Source organism: Artemia sp. Qi Xiang Cuo, chromosome 18 (genome assembly GCF_049724085.1).
Source record: "Artemia sp. Qi Xiang Cuo chromosome 18, ASM4972408v1, whole genome shotgun sequence".
Lineage (NCBI taxonomy): Eukaryota > Metazoa > Arthropoda > Branchiopoda > Anostraca > Artemiidae > Artemia > Artemia sp. Qi Xiang Cuo.
In genome coordinates, this window is record NC_142811.1 from 47,745,776 (window position 1) to 47,758,593 (window position 12,818).

General features: G+C 36.7%; 1 protein-coding gene across 1 annotated transcript in view; it reads right to left on the minus strand.

Moving 5' to 3' along the window:
- The window catches only part of LOC148941581 (uncharacterized), a 194,480-nt gene that overhangs the window by 36,107 nt on the left and 145,555 nt on the right, over positions 1 to 12,818 (minus strand). The gene's annotated exons all lie outside the window — the stretch shown is intronic.

A 12,818-nucleotide genomic window follows, 5' to 3' on the forward strand; every position in this document is an offset into this window, starting at 1 on the left:
GATTGCTTCGGAAACAGAGTATCAAACAGTTCGTGGTAACGAACTGTAAGTAAGGAGCGACCCGGCTCAATGGTAACCGAAACTCTAAAAAACGGAATTTTGATACCAATAGTTTCATCAAAAGAATCAGATTTTAATTTTGAATTCAAATATATAAGTTTCATCTAGTTTAATTTTACATATCAAAAGTTACGCGCCTGAGAAAATTTGGCTGATTTCCGAAAAAAGGGGGAAAGACACCCTAAAAGTTATAGAACCTTAATGAAAATCACACAATCATATTCAGCGTATCAGATAACCCTGTTGCGGAGGTTTCAAGCCCCTATCTACAAAAATGGGGACTTTTGCATTTTTTGCCAGAAGAAAGATCACGGATGCGTGTGTATTTGTTGTTTTTTTTTTCCCAGGGGTGATAGTATTGGCCCAGTGGTCCTAAAATATCGTAGTAGGGCTCATTGGAGCGGAAATTAAAAGTTCTAGTGCCTTTTTTAAGTGAACAAAAAAATGGAGGGCAACTAGGCCCCCTCACACGCTCATTTTTTCCCCAAACTCATCTGATCAAAATTTTGAGATAACCAAATTGTCCAGCACGGTTGACAAGATCTACACTATGCCTTTTGGGATTACTCAAATCATTAAAGTTCCTTAAAGAAGGGCAAGAGATTCCAAGTTTTATTAACTGATAACGTCTAGCATTGCTTATTAGGACCCAGCTCAATGGGAACTGAAACTCTAAAAAATGGTAGTTCGATACAAATAGATGCATCAAAAGGATTGGATTTGATTTCTGATTTCAAATATATAAGTTTCATCAACTTTAATCCATCAGAATGGCTGATTTTCGAAAAAAGGGGGAAAGACCCCCTAAAAGTTATAGCACCTGAATGGAAATCACACCATCATATTCCGCGTGTCAGAGAACTCTACTGTAGAAGTTTCAAGGTCCTATCTACAAAAATGTGGAATTTTGTATTTTTTGCCAGAAGAAAGATCACGGGTGCGTGTTTATTTAATTTTTTTTGCCCCAGGGGTTATCGTATCGACCCAGTGGTCCTAGAATATCGTGGGAGAGCTCATTGGAATGGAAATTAAAAGTTCTAGTGCCCTTTTTAAGTGACAAAAAAATGGAGGGCAACTAGGCCCCCTCCCACGCTCATTGTTTTCCCAAAGTCACCTGATCAAAATTTTGAGATAGCCATTTTCCTAGTCAATACCTCACTCTTTAAGCCAGAGATTTTTTAGTACTTTCATAAGAGCTATTTATTCTAATTAGCGGCCTTTGTGATTAAGCGGTCATTTTTAAAGAATTGGAACAAAATTTGAACTTTCGCTTAAAGAGCAAGGTATTGACTAGGGGGCGAACCCCCCAATGTATGTATTAAAAATATATGAATATAGAAGTTTGTTACGTAAGTTAATTAGTAAGTTACGTATATTTATTACAAATAAAAACGTTCGTAAATAAATGAAACAAGTTTCGAGAAAGCCATTTAACCAAATAAAAGTAAATTAATATGAATTTTTTTTTTAATTATTCATGTACTGTGAGCCAAGATCAAAACCTGCATTTATTCAAAAACGTTCAAAAACTAAATTTAAAAAACCAGTTTTTTTTTTAACTGAAAGTGAGGAGCGACATTAAAACTTAAAACGAACAGAAATTATTCCGTATATGAAAGAGACTGTCCCTTCCTCAACGCCTAGTTCTTTGCGCTAAAGTTTGACTTCCTCAAAACTCTATTTTTTTTAAACAATAAAAAACTTTAGCGTAAAGAGCGAGGCGTTGAGGAGGGGACAGCCCCTATCATATACGGAATAATTTCTATTCGTTTTAAGTTTTAATGTCGCTCCTTACTTTCAGTTAAAAAAACTTATTTCTTTTATTTAATCCCTAGAAGAAGCCAACTTGAATAGTAGATAGTTGAGCTGAGAATGAGAAATGGATCATCAATAAGAGAAGAAGGACAAATTACTATGGGAAAGGCAGTATATACCCAGGTAAAAGCCTAACTTGAGGTGCACTTTACAAAAAAGAAAAGATTTATTTTCATAAAAAAGTTGCTGCTCAGTTGTTTGTTAAAATTTTGATAAAATTCTTTTACCATGCTCAACTTTTGCAGCAACATGTATCCACAAAGTACGTCCTGTTTGGATTGACCGCCCAATCTTAATTGAAAAAAATTACCAATGAATTATTTGACTCCGACAACCTTCTTGTACAGCCTATGGAAGTAGTGAGACTAAAGACGACGAGAGATGATGGCACCCTAGAAGAGTGTAAATTAATTCTTATCTCCACCAGTAAAGAGATAACAACAACCATTAGCTTGCATGGACTTAGAACAAACTACAAAGAGTGCGGGCCAAAGCCAATGCTCTGCAACAAATTACAACTGCTTAATCACAATGCCAAGACCTCTCAACAATAAAAACCATCACTTGTAAAGTATCGGAAAGATGACCACATCTCAGACGTATGTACGATCAAAAATCTTTTCTGCCGCAACTGCAAATGCTATGGAGACTCCACACTTGAAAAGTAGATTTCTATCTAACAAAGTTCAAGAGCAGCCACAATGAACCTATCATTTGCGCTTGTATTAGTAAAGATTTCACCAACTCCAAGGAATGAAAGCAAACAGTGAAACTCAACAGAAAAGGGGCAAATCATGCCAGCAAGTCAGTGAACAAACCTACGAACAAGCCAAATAAATGAACTACAACAAAAACCGCAACAAACTTCAGTTAGTGAGAATTTCCTTTGATAGAAAACAGTCAATGGCTCAACTCACAAGTAAAGACAGCAACTAAAAGGTAGAGGAGATTCAGGAAAGTGTGCAGAAGCTGTAGATGTCGAAACTGTGCAGCAGCTGTAGATATTGTTTGACTAAACCACAGGATCAACGTTAACCACCGCACAACACAAAACAAGGGAACACTCATGAGGAAAGCAATCTCCAAAGTGAAACAAGGCAGTACTCATGAGGAAAGCCATCTTCAAAGCAATTAACAAAGACACAAAGAAGGTTGCTGCATCCCATATAAAACTGGAGGCATATGTAGTATTTGTACAACTAGTAAGAGCCCAGCCCCCCAGCAGCTTCACCATCAGGGTTTAGAAAAGGCAGAAGTGCAGTGGATTCACGCTTGGCACTGGAAAAAGCAGAGTGATAAATTCAGGTAGAGGGGAAAGCTTTTCTAGCATTAGTTGTTGATTATGAAGGAGCCTATACTGTGCAACTAAGAAAATCTGTGCAAGATAATGAGTCAAATGGGCTTTATTGACGATTTCATGGAACTTGTTCAACTACCTGCTCAAGGGACTCATGGTAGTGTAGATAAATGAAAAATTTATCAAACAAAAGAAACTGAAAATGGGACTCTCACATGGAACACGCATAAGCCCTAAGTTATTCATCATCCTTCTCAGCGCTCTTATACTAATTAGTAAAGTTTCAAAAGGAGAAATTACACACGATCTCATCGCATGGATCAGAGGCAACGCTATAGCATTGCCTATAGTAAAGGCCATACGGCTCCAATGTTTTATTATTATTATTTATTTATTTTTTTCCCAGAGGCACTTGATATGGAAGGGGTCGTCAAAGAAACTTCAAAAGGGGCTCATTCGAATGGAAATAAATAGTTCTAGTGCCCTTTTTAAGGGTCAAAAGTGATTGGAGGGTAACTAGCCCCCCCCCCCCGCCATCATTCCTCCAAACACCTCCCATCAAAATTTTGAGATAGCCATTTTGTTCAGCGTATTTGATTTCAAAATAGAAAATATATTTTTGAAAAGGAAACACCCCCACAACCCTCAGGGCAAGGGTTTTAAGTTATGCCGGGGAGCCATATAAGAACGATGCTGGCACAATGTATTATTTATTATTTTTTTTTCTTTAGAGCAGGGCCCTTCGTATCGAAGAAGTTGTCGCAAAAACTTCAAAAAGGGCTCATTCAATTGGAAATTGGAGTGGCTTGTGCCCTTTTTAATAGTCGAAAGTGATTGATAGGCAACTAACACCCATTCCACGCCCATCAGTTCCCGAAACATATCCAATCAAGATTTTTAGAAAGCTATTCTGTTCAGCGTAGTTAAGTTTCAGATAGAAAATATATTTTTGAGGGCGACAGTCCCCCACAGCCCTCAGGGCAAGGGTTGTAAGTTGTTTCTTGGGGGCATATAAGGTTTTTATATAAGGCGTTGTCATAGAAACTTCTAAAAGGGCTCGTTCGATTTGAAATTGAAAGGGCGAGTGCAATTTTTTATGGTTGAAAGTGACTGGAGGGCAATTAACATCCCCCTCTCACGCCACCCATTTCCCCAAAAACATCCAATAAAAATTTTGAGATATCCATTTTATTCAACGTATTTTTCATTTATGTAACTTGGGTAGTTGTGGATTCCAACCCCCCCCCCCACAGCCATCAGGGGAAGGGGTGTAAGTTATACCTTGGGTGGTTATAAGGTTTTGTAGAGAAAGCGTTGTAGTATAAACTATCGAAAGGACAAATTCGCATGTAAATTTAAATGGATAGCTACCTTTGTGAGTGTCGAAAGTGATTATAAGGAAGCCCCCACCCCTTGCGAACCCTCCATTTCCCCAAACACATCCAATCAAAATTTTGATACAGACATTTTGTTCAACGTAGTTGAAAGTTCTGGAAATTATATGTTTGAGCAGGACACTCCCCCCCGCAATCTTCAGGGGCAAGTTATGCCTTAGGGCATATATGGTTCTTATGGCAGGAATACTCATATAAACTTCAGAGAGGGCTCATTTGATTGGAAATTGAAAGTTTGAGCTCACTTTTTAAGCGTCAAAAGATATTGGAGGGTAGCCAGCTTCCCCCCCCCCAAACCTCTTTTTCCCAAATGGTTCCAATAAAAATTTTAAGATAGCTATTTTGTTCAAAATAGTTCAAAGATCATATAACAAAAATTCCGGTGTCAACACAACCCCCCAGGGCTCGGGGGCATTCTTATGGAAGGGATGCTCGTATTAACTTCAAAGAGGACTCATTTGATTGGAAATTGAAAGTTCTAGTTCACTTTTTAAGAGCCAAAAGAGATCGGAGGGCACCTATCCCCCCCTCCTCTACGCCCCTTTTTCCTCAAACCCATCCGATAACAACTTTGAGATAGCTTTTTCTTAAAAATAGTTCAAAGACCATATAACGAAAACTCCGGGGTCGACACAGCCCCCAGGGCCCGAGGGCAGGTGTTGTGAGTTATGCCCTGGGGGACTAAATGGTTCTTTTTGAAGGGATTCTCGTAAAAACTTCTGAGATGGCTCATTTGATTGGAAATTGAAGGTTCTAGTTCAGTTTTATAGAATTAAAAGAGATTGGAGGGCAACTAGCCCCCCCTCCCACGCCCACTTTTCCCCAAATGCATCCAATAAAAATTGTGAGATATCCATTAAGTTAAAAATCGTTCAAAAGTCACATAACAAAACTTAGGTGTCATCACAACCTTACAGGGCCTGGGGGCAGGCGTTGTAAGTTATGCCCTGGGGCATATATGGATCGTACGAAAGGTATGCTCGTATAAACTTCAGAAAGGGCTCATTTGATTCGAAATTGGAAGTTTGAGCTCACTTTTTAATAGTCAAAAGAGATCTGAGGGCAGCTCACGCCTTCTTTTTCTAAACCCCTCTGATGAAAATTCTGAAATAGACATTTTGTTAATAATAGTTCAAAGGTCTGATAAGAAAAAATTCGGTGTCAATACAACCCCCCAGGGCCAAGGGGAAGGCTTTCTAAGTTATGCCCTAAGGGCATGTATGGTTCTTATGAAAGGGATGCTCGTATAAACTTCATAGAGGGCTCCTTTGATTGGAAATTGAAAGTTGTAGTTCATTTTTTAAGAGTAAAGAGAGTTAAGCCCATCTAGCCCCCCCACGCTCTTTTTTCCCCAAACTCCTTCACTACAAATTTTGAGATAGCCAGTTTTTCGGAAATTGTTCAAAAATTAGATAATAAAAAACTCCCCCCAGGGCCCGGGGGATAGGCATTGTAAGTTTGGTCCTGGGGTCGTATATGGTTTTTATGAAAGGGATGCTCGCATAAACTTCAGAGGGGGCTCATTTGATTGGAAATTGAAAGTTCTAGTTCAATTTTTAAGAGTAAAAAGATATCCGAGGGCAAATAGCCCCCCCCCCCCCACACACCCTTTTTTACCCAAGTCCATCCGATAAATTTTTTGCAATAGCCATTTGATTAAAAATAGTTCAAAGGTCAGATAAGAAAAATTCCTGTGTCGACGGAACCCGCCAGGGCCGGAGGCAGGCGTTATAAGTAATGCTCTAGGGGCATATATAGTTCTTATGGAAGGGATGCTCTTATAAACTTCGGAGAGGGCTCATTTGATTGGAAATTGAAAGTTCTTGTTCACTACTTAAGAGTCAAAAGAGATCGGAGGGCAACTAGCCCTCCCACCCCTCCACGCCCTAAATGCATCAGATAAAAATTTTGAGATGGATATTTAGTTAAAAATGGATCAAAGTTCTGATAACAAAAAACTCCGGTTTCGACACAGCCCCCCAGGGCCCGGGGGTAGACGTTGTAAGTTATGCCCTGGGGGCATATATAGTTGTTATGAAAGGGATGCTCGTATAAATTTCCTAGAGGGCTCATTTGATTGGAAATTGAAAGTTGTAATTCACTTTTTAAGAGTCAGAGGTGATTGGAGGGCAGCTAGCCTCCCCCCATACTCCATTTATTATTTTCCCAAAGGCACTTCATATAGAAGGGGTCGTTGCATAAACTTCAAAGGGGCTCATTCAATTGAAAGTCGAAAGCTCTTGCGCCCTTTTTAACAGTCGAAATTGATCGGAGGGCAAATGGTCCCCCAAACGTTTTTTTCCCAAATGCATTTGATCAAAAATTTGAGATAGCGATTTTGTTAAAAATAGTTCAAAGATCATATAACAAAAACTCCTTTACGTATGGTCATTTCGTCAACAATAGTTCAAAGGTCAGATAAGAAAAACTCCTATGTCGACCCCCCCCCCGGGCCCAGGAAAGACGTTATAAGTATTGCTCTGGGGGCATATATGGTTCTTATGGAAGGTACGCTCGTTTAAACTTCGGAGGGCTCATATGATTGGAAATTGAAAGTTCTCGTTCACTTTTTAAGAGCCAAAAGAGATCGAAAGGCAACTAGCCCCCCTCTCTACGCCCTATTTTCCTCAAACCCATCCGAAAAGAATTTTGAGAGAGCCATTTTTTCAAAATAGTTCAAAGGTCAGATAATAAAAACTCCTGTGTCGACGCATCCCCCCCAGGGCCCGGGGGGCAGGCCGTGTAAGCTATGTCCCGGGGCCGTATGTGGTTCTTATGAAGGGGATGCTCGTATAAACTTCAGAGAGGGTTAATTTAAATGGAAATTAAAAGTTGTAGTTCATTTTCTCAGAGTGAGAAAAGATCGGAGGGCAACGAGCCCCTCCTGCCCTCCACACCTTTGGGTGTATCGGATGAATAAACCCATCCGATAAAAATTTGAGGTGACCATTTTGTGAAAAATAGTTCAACCATCAGATATTAAAACTCCAGGGTCGACACAACGCTCTAGGGCCCAGGGACAGGCGTTGTGAGTTATACTCTGGGGATATATATGGTTCTTATAGAAGGGATACTCGAATAAACTTCAGAGAGGGCTCATTTGATTGAAAATAGAAAGTTCTAGTTCACTTTTCACGAGTCAAAAGAGACCGAAGCTTAATTAGTCCCCACACACCCTTTTCCCCAAAACCCATCTGATAAAAATTTTTGAGATAACAATTTTGTTAAAAATAGTTCAAACATCAGATAATAAAACTCCGAGGTTGACACAAACCCATTTTTTCATTTTGATATTGTTACTTTGATACCAGTTTTGATACTTCGATGAATATTTGATTATTATTTTAAAGTTTGGTTTTGAAATAAGGAATTTTTAAAAACTTGAATTTTTTCAAACAGTTCGTGGTAACGAACTGTAAGTAAGGAGCGACCCGGCTCAATGGTAACCGAAACTCTAGAAAATGGTATTTTGATACAAATAGATACATCAAAAGAATTACATTTTAATGCTGATTTCAAATATATAAATTTCATCAAGTTTAATCCTACCCATCAAAAGTTAGGCGCCTGAGAAAATTTGGCTGAGTTTCGAAACCAGGGGGAAAGACCCCCTAAAAGTCATATCGCCTTCATTAAAATCATACCATCAAAGTCCGCATATTAGAGAAGCCTATGCGAGAAATTTCAAGCTCACTTAAACAGAAATGTGGAATTTTGCATTTTTTGATGGTATACAAATAATTTGGGGCGTGGTAGTTGTTTTTGGTTTTGTTTTTTTTTTTTTTTTCCCAGGGTCGTTAGTATAACCAACATTTTCATATGATATAGTTGGAGGTGTAATTGGAAATGGCCTTGAAATTTAGATTACCATATTTAATTGACCAAAAAAATGGAGGGCAAGTATGACCCCTCCCATGTTAATTTTTTTTACCAAAGTCACCCGATCAAAATTTTGAGATAGCCGTTTCGTTGAGCATGTTCGAATATATAATAAGTATGTTTTTTAGGATTACTTAATCCCCCAAGTTCTCGGGGGGAGGGCTTAAAGTTATGAACTTTACCCAATGTTAACATACAGTATTGGTTATTGGGAAGTACACAGACTTTTTCAGGGGAGATTTTTCCTGGTAGTGGGGGGGGGGGAAGGGGGTATGGGGGAGGATCTTTACATGAAGGAAGTTTTCATGGGGGAAGGGACATTGCTATGAAGGGGACGCCGGACTTCCCAGCATTATTTAAAAAAAGATCATAAATTTAATATAAAAAAACAAGTATTTCAACTGCAACAGCAGCAACGTCGAAACTTTAAACGAACAGAAAATATTACATATATGATTGGGTTCACCCCGTAGTCAATGCCTTGCTCTTTAAGCCAAAGATTTTTTAGTACTTTCATAAGAACTATTTATTCTAATTAACAGCCTGTGTGATTAAGCGGTCATTTCTAAAGAATTGGAACAAAATTTGAACTTTCGCTTAAAGAGCAAGGTATTGACTAGGGGGCGAACCCCCCTAATAAATGTATTAAAAATATATGAACATAGAAGTTCGTTACGTAAGTTAATTCGTAAGTTACGTATATTTATTACTAATAAAAACGTTCGTAAATAAAATTAAACAAGTTTCGAGAAAGCCATTTAACTTAATAAAAGTAAATTAATATGAAAATTTTGTTTTAATTATTCATGTACGGTGAGCCAAGATCAAAACCTGCATTTATTCAAAAACGTTCAAAAATTAAATAAAAAAAAACAAGTTTTTTTAAACTGAAAGTAAGGAGCGACATTAAAACTTAAAACGAACAGAAATTATTCCGTATATGAAAGAGACTGTTCCCTCCTCAACGCCTCGCTCTTTACGCTAAAGTTTGACTCTGTCTCACAACTTTATTTTTTAAAACAATAAAAAACTTTAGCGTAAAGAGCGAGGCGTTGAGGAGGGGACAGTCTCTTTCATATACAGAATAATTTCTGTTCGTTTTAAGTTTTAATGTCGCTCCTTACTTTCAGTTTAAAAAAACTTGTTTTTTTTATTTAATTTGCAAACAAAAACGAACAAAAATTAATTGTAAAAAAAACTTTCCGAAAAATAAGTTTTTCAAAGAAAAGTAAAGGCCATTTTAAACTTAAGCTCAGCAGATACAAATACCTTTTAAAATTGAAACTCAAAACAACCAGAAATTACTATTAAAGAATAAATGAAACCCAAACGAACAGAAATTAAATAAACAATCATAGCAAAAACACACAAGAAGTAATAATATAAGTGAATAAATAGATATTTAAGCGAGTAGGCTAATGCTTAGATTGAATATTAAATTCACGCCTAAAACGAAAAAAAAATATTTTCATATTTAAGCATAAATGAAACTCAAAACGAACATAAATTAAAAAGACAATCAGTGCAAACAAATGTGCAATAGATTCTAATGAAGATGAATCAATAAATCTTTAAACGAGCGACATTTAAATTGAATATGCAAATCAAGCTTGAAACGAACAAAAATCCCTACAAACAAGAGCTTGGGTATGAACTCCTTCTCTCACTGTAAAAGTCTAAAACCTACTGCGTCATTGGCGCTTTACTGAAAAACTATATGCGTCTTGAACAGTCTTGGAAAGTATAAGCAACATCAAATTGAATATTTGATGTATAATGATATTAATTGTTGAATGCTGTAAGAACTGGTAAAGAAAATATTTGTAACATAACTCGTTTTCAGTTAAGCGCCAATGACGCAGTAGGCTTTTGGTTTTTTATATACAGTTAGGAAAGGAGGCAATATCCAAACACTTGTTTGTGGGGATACTTCATTTGTCATTAACCACTGTAAAAAGAGCTTCTGAATTAAACTTAACATTTGATATATAACGATATTATTAGCTGAATGCTCATTAGTTTAAAATGCCACTGTCGTTTGAATGTTTATTTTCAATATTAAGCACAAAAAGAAATATTTGTCATAAAATTGGTTTTCAGTAAAGAACCAATGACGCAGTAGGTTTTAGACTTTTACAGTGAGAGAAGGAGGTCAAACCCAAACTCTTGTTTGTAGCGATTTTTGTTTGTTTCAAGCTTGATTTTCATATTCAATCTAAGCATTAATCGCTTTAAGATCTATTTATTCATTTGTATTATTACTTGTTCAACATCAGTATTAATAACAAACCTCAGTATTAATAAATAAATGAAACCCAAAACAAACAGAAATTAAAATAAGCCAATCTCAAAACGAGCAGAAATTTATCTGAGTAGGGTTCTAAACCCTATGATTCCTAAGAGCCAGAATATAATTTGTACTTTACGGAAAAAAATTCTTTTAAATGTCTTCACTTTTATAGCTTTAAGAAATAAAAAAATAATTAAGATTTTAAGGAATAAATATCAGCATATGTATATTAAACTGACAGTGCACATTTTTTTCAGTAAATTAATTGTGATTTTTTCAGTAAAGTACAAATTATATTCTGGCTCTTAGAAATCATAGGATTAAAACGGATTAATACAAGGACTAAAACGACACAATCTTTTCAATCATTGACCAGTTCCGAGCTTTATGATCTAAAGTACTCCCACGTCCTTACAATGTTATTGCAATAGCTGTCTTCTGTTACTCACCTGACTGAAATATTCATGTAATAACGTAAATTTATCCAACGATTGCAGACCAGCGCTGATTTCGTTATCTCTAAGTATCCAAATGCCGGACTTTTTTTGGTTAAGCAAATAAAACTATTTGCTTAAAGTTAAGCAAATAGTTAAAATACCAATCACTAGGGAAAACACCTCTCTGAATGTCATTCTTACAAATATGAAGAATGTTTACAAAATTGTTCAAAATGCTGGCTTTCTTTCTTTTGGGACGTAACTGAGCATTGAAGATTTGTCCGATATTTATAATTTGCATAATCTTGATAAAAAAATTACAACAATTCACAAAAAAATAAATGATAAATATCTAATTTCTTTCCCAGAAAAAAGATTTAAAGTGCTCCAGTGCCAAACCATTCATTAATAAACCCATAAAAGCGCTTATTAGAAAAAATTGAATCTTTTCAGAAGTAGTAAACTGGATGGAGCTAATAAACTAAGAAAAGCAATTAAAAAGGATATACGTAAATCTGCTCGATCCTACAGCAAGAATAAGGTCGAACAATTTTTTATGAATAAACCAAAAAATTGTTATTCCGAAGTAAAAAAGCTGTGTGGTAGGAGTCTAGACCAGCATAATTTCAACCTAACTGAATCCCCTTAGGTTACTGCTAATAATCTTAACAGGTTCATTGATTCCGGTCCAGAGCCTTCCGACATTGTCTTTCAATTACCAACAGATGATCTCCCAACCTTTTTCCCCGTCTGAGATCGAAACCTTTTTTCTCTCCGTTTGAGATCGAAAGAAGAATTGAGAAACTATGAAAAACAAGTGTCTGTCCTTCAGGCATCCCGTTTTCTCTTATGAGTTAGTGGTTTCAGTGAATTCCTTTCAAAGCCCTTATCTGTTCTTTTCAATGAGATTAATGAGTCTGGTCATTATCCGTAAATATGGAAATAGGGTTTCATAGCCCCCCTTGAAAAAGAAAGACGGAAAACCTAGTTTTGAAGATATTTGTCCTATTTCACTCACTCCTATATTCTCTAAAATGTACGAAGGATTCCTTGCAGATTGACTAAAAGAAAAAATCTACCTTTTACTGACCTGAGACAATTCGTGAACCTCAAATCCACTTCTACTTCCCATTACCTTATTTTTCTTATTGACTCAATTGGGAAAATTCGCAAAAAACCTAATGTTGGCTTAATTTAATGTCCATAGACCTTCAAAAAGCATTTGACTTTGTAAACCACAATACATTAGTTGAGAAACTTGTAACTGATTTCAATATTGATTCTTTCCTGGTTAAACTGGTTGCCTCCTTTTTATCAAATAGATCACAGGTAATCAAATATCAGAACCATTATTCCAGTCCCCTCCCTGTCCACAATGGAGTACCCCAAGGTGCTCTCCCAGGTCCCCTCCTTTCTCAGTTATGATTAATAGCCTAACTAAGGAATTTTCTGACAGATGAAAATTTGTGGACGACCTAAAGGTTGTTGAAACCTGCTACAGAAACTTAGCAAGCAACCATATGAGCATCCTCAATGATATTGCAGACGACGCTGCGGATTTAGACATGAGATTAAACCCCTCTAAGTCTATGATAATGCCAATATGCATCCTTAAAACCTCAACCCTTTTCCTCAACCCTATCCCC